Source organism: Rhinolophus sinicus, linkage group LG05, assembly GCF_036562045.2.
Source record: "Rhinolophus sinicus isolate RSC01 linkage group LG05, ASM3656204v1, whole genome shotgun sequence".
Taxonomy (NCBI): Eukaryota; Metazoa; Chordata; class Mammalia; order Chiroptera; family Rhinolophidae; genus Rhinolophus; species Rhinolophus sinicus.
This window is the reverse complement of record NC_133755.1, coordinates 139,833,276-139,838,056: the sequence shown is the minus strand read 5'-3', so window position 1 is coordinate 139,838,056 and position 4,781 is coordinate 139,833,276. Positions and strand designations below refer to the sequence as shown.

The window sequence follows — 4,781 nt, the reverse complement described above, 5'->3', positions numbered from 1 at the left end:
ACCTGGCTAGCTATTAGTTTAGTGCAAAAGTAATTGCGGTTTCTGCAATTATTTTTAACCTTTTAAACCGCAATTACTTTCACACCAACCTAAAAGTTGCCTGGTCAAAAGTTGGGTGATTCTATTCCTAAAAGGAAAGAGGAAGAGAATGGGTGTGGGGGACAATTTACAGGCCTGCCACACCTTTCCTTACCACCTACTCTACGGTAGCGGTAGCATTAGTCACTCCCTAACACACCATTCTGCTTTAATTTTCTGCATAATTTTTTCTTGTTCTCTTGTATTTACTTGTTGATTGTCAGCTCCCTCTTACACTCAATTAGACTTTAAGCTACATAAAAGCTTCTTTGTCTTTGCTCAATACTGTATAACATTGCCCAAAAAAGTATTTGACATAAGGTTGGATTCAATCTGTAGTAGTTGAGTAAATGAGTCTTTCAGTTCCCTCCTAATAGATACTATTTCAAATTAACCTTGTCTCCCAACATTCCTTCAAAGTAACCTCCATTCCCTGCGCTATCAAAATCTTATTCAATTTCCAGTACTAGCTACAATTCCACATAACATTCTCTAGGGCAGTTCTCCAGCACACACTGTACTAGCTGTCTATTGCTGCATAACAAATCACACAAACTTGGAGGCCTAAAAAACACACATATTTATTATCTCATTACGTGTATGGTTCGGGAGTTTGCAAATGGCTTAGCTGGGTCCTCTACTTCAGGGTCTCTCACAAGACTGCAGTCAAGGTATTGGTCTGTGATGCAGTCTCATCTCAAAGTTTGACTACGAAAGGATCTGCTTCCAGGCTCACATGGTTGTTGGCAGAATTCAGTTCCTTACAAGCTGTTGGACAGAGGGCCTCAGTTCCTTGCCACATGGGCCTCTTCATAGGTCAGCTAACAACATAATAGCTTGTTTTGTCAAAGCCAGAAACAGAGAGAGTCCGTTAGTAAGACAGAAGTTACAGTCTAATATAATCATGGAAGTGGCATCCCAATACCTTTACACCTTTGCCATATTCTATTGCTTAAGAAGATTAGAAGGAAGTCACAAGTTCTGCCCACGCAGAAGGGGAGTGGATTCCACCAGGGCATGAATACTGGGAGTTGGGGATCACTGAGGCCTAGTTTAGAACTTACCGATCACACTCACTACCCTATGGGAACTCCAAAAGCATTTGTAATTAAGACCACACTACCATTTAATAGCTTCATTGTTGGTTTAATCTGTCAACTAAATTGGAACATCTATATCTTTTATTTTGATATCCCAGTCTCAAAACAAAGCACATATATAAGTTTTCATATATTTTTGGATTAAATTTAAAGTGACTGGGGGGGTGGTGTTAGAGCTGGCTTCTTCCTGTTTGCAAAAGCCATTTGTTAAATTTTCAGAACTTTTAGAAGTCAGTTGATATCACATTGGTAGCTTGAAATTGGCCACAGTGGGAGTATTTACTTCAAGGAAATCGGTAAACTATACAATCAAGGCTCTCCATACCCTCCAAGAGGCAGGTGTTAAACATTTACTATTTAATGTTTAGTCCAGTTGTCACAAATCTGTCAATTGTGATGTTGAAAACATGGTTTTCCCTAATGTAAATGTGAGTTCCACCACCCAAGGTTGTTGTGAGGCTCCATTGCGATTATGAGTAGTGAAAGTGGTTTGGGAACTATAGAACAGCATGCAAAGATAAGTTATTACTACTAAATTGCAGAAGCAAAAGTACTGAAGAAAGGAACAACACTGCAATGCCTGAGATATTTTACATTAAATTGTGAAACAAAAGTACCCACTGTATAATCTGTCCCCAAAGCTGTTGACTTCTTTTGTGTGACTAATGTAGATAAGAGGAGATATGCCAAAAGCGAAAATGCAGTTTTATTTGGAATGACTCCCGTTAATGTCCCATATTGTATTTCAACTTAACAGACATAGGGGAAGATAAGCAACAGAAAAAAAGTGAAACTAATAAAGAATAACAAGCTCAGAATATACCATTGTGTAGCTGGACTTGCTCGCCGCTGCAGTGGGAGGCAGTATTGCGGTTGTCGCTGTCCCCGCAGCCGCACCAGGTTGCTGCTTGCAGTTGGCGGTTGGGACGGCCCACCCTCCAGCCCCCTGCCCGTCGTGGACATGCCGCGCCTACACAGGACGGCTTAGCTACCGGGAGAAAGACACACCGCACGTTTTCAGTGGCTATGGCCGCCTCCTCGAAACAGACCTCAAAAATGGTTAGGAGTTCCAGGACTCCTGAGACGCCGACCACGCCGTTTAGCTGAACCGCAAGGACCTCTGCGGCGAGGCCAGCGCGTGATTGTGGAGCATGCCCGGGGCCGTGCCTTGATCGTGATGGCCATCGAAGCCGGATACAGCAGTCGGAGAACTTCTGGCAGAGACTAATATGGACCACCTCTTGGTACAGGATTCAGGCTTATTGTAGAAACTCTAGTTGTTGCTCTTGGTAAGATGTAAAGGATTTCAGGAGACAAGCAGGTGAAGCAACCTATTCAGATGCTCACAAAGTAATTGAGTTTTGCTCCTACTCTGACATGAGGTGTGCTTTGGCACTGCATGGGACAGAAATAACCGGCAGAAATATTAGGCTCATCGAAGATAAAACAAGAATGAGCCATAGGCAGGCTTACTCTGGAAGCAGATCAAGGTCATGGTCCAGAGAAGGTCACGAAGTAGGAGTCGCAGGAGCAGCGGTAGTAGATCGCGAAGTAGCTCAAAAAGTTGCTCCGATCTACGTCTTGGAGCAAAGGTCTATCACATTCTTAGTCAAAAGGCAGGAAGTCTAGATCAAAGAGCACATCTAAGCCCAAGTCTGATCCTGGCTCCTGTTCTCATTCTCAAAGCAGATCTAAGGATGACAGTGAGAAATCTCAAAGCAGGTCACATTCTCGATCTCGTTCCCCCAAAGAAAATGCAAAAGGTGTTATGAAGTCAAAATCTAGATTAAGGAGTCAGTGTCGTTCCAGTATTCCCCTACCTGCTCCACTTTCAAAAGCTGATTCTGTGTCCCCTCCATCAAAAACAACTTCAAGATCCCGTTCTAGATCTGATCAAAGTCAAGATCACCATCCAGATCGAGTTCCAGAGATTAACCCTGAACTCTGTCTGTTCTTTGCACACTAACTAGTATTATGGAACACTTTCCTACTTAGGCAGTTACTCTTCCATGTTTGTAGTTTGCCTCTTCTGCAAGAAGAATCTCCTGAAACTTGACTTGTGGACAAATTTGTTGAAAAAAAAAAAAGAGAATCTAAAGAAATGGCAGCATGAAGACCCTCTTTCTTCTTTGAAGAATTAAGATAACTTTGATTATAGCTTTTGAGCTAAAATAACTTTTGTAAAGATTAAGCTCATTTAGATATTTTTTTTTTAAAGTATTTCAGCAGGTCTGCTGCAGAGATTTTGTTTTATTTGTTTGCTTTTAAATTAACCGTTTCAAGCTTTGGATATTTAAAACTTTAGAAGGGGAACTCATTTTTCAATTATGTTGGCTTTTTATAAAGCTTGAGTTATGTAAGATTTCAATAAAAGTTTGCTACCAAAAAAGAAAAGAGAAGAAAAGAAACTTAGACTATAGCAAATTTAGTAAAAGTGTTTCCTAGGATTAATTAAATATTTAACAGCAGATATAAAGTTAAAAATAAGAAAAGATAGACAATGAACTTAATGAATGGAAATGGACAATGCATTTATAAACAATATAGTTGACCACTGTCCTGGCAAAATATGCAAACATAATTTTCTTAGTTGTTTTTATCAGTAATTAAATATTCAGTAAGCAAAGAGTTTATAATGTGCTGTTTGCAAATTTAATGTGATTTATGAACATTTTCATTTTCAGTTTTGAAATATTTAAGTAGATAGCCTCTGAAGGTTTTTGTATTTCTATTTTCTTTTGAGACTGTTTTTTACTGTTTTTGAGCTCTACTTTCCTATTTTGTTTTTCTATCATGATCTCAACTTATAGGCATTCTTTCATCTAAAGGATTGAAAAAACTAATTGTTTTAATGTGTATAAAAATATAAAGTAAATGTAAAAAAATCACAACTTAAAATTCTTTCCTGATACTTCAAAAAGCTACTTTTCTTTCAAAATGTATAATCTGTTAAAATTAAAGGCAATAAATGTATGAATTATAATTAATAATCACAACTCTTGAGTTTATAATTACAAAAATAAAGATAGTTTTTAAATTTAATTTGTGAAAATTTAATGAAACCTATTAAATATTTTTATGAAAATTAAACTATCTGCAATGCTAGTATATGTTCATTTTGCTACTCATGTAGAGCCTGTATCATACTTCATGTATTGTCACGTCTATACCTAGGTATACATGAATTTAAGAATAATAAAGAAGTTTCAGTATTGCGAAATGTTTCTCAGTCACCATGCTCAACTGTTTGAAATTTTACCCTAATTTGTATCTCTGGTGTCCTGAGAGAAGCAAGAAAATGGATACCTGACACTAGGAAAAGATACTTCATTAGGCCAAAAGCTATTGCATTCACAATTAGAAAAAGAATATGACAAGTTAATTACTATTTTTTCATCTAACAGCTTCTGCTATTCAAATCCTCCCCACATTCCAAAGGAAGGTCTTCCTTCTTTGTCAACAGCACTGTAAACCATAAACTTTTATGGCATTTGTATTCAGTTGTCTTTGTATTGTGGACATAGGGCAAGAGACGTGGAGAAGTATTTCCCTGGGGTGGAATTGGTGTTATTTCCAGGAGTGGAGGTTTGTGAGTCACACCAT

The 4,781-nt window shown here is 38.1% G+C and overlaps 1 pseudogene; it reads left to right on the top strand.

The window, feature by feature from the left end:
• The first annotated feature begins 678 nt into the window (after positions 1-678).
• Positions 679-4,206, top strand: LOC109449058 (uncharacterized; annotated as a pseudogene).
• Positions 4,207-4,781: the final 575 nt, after the last annotated feature.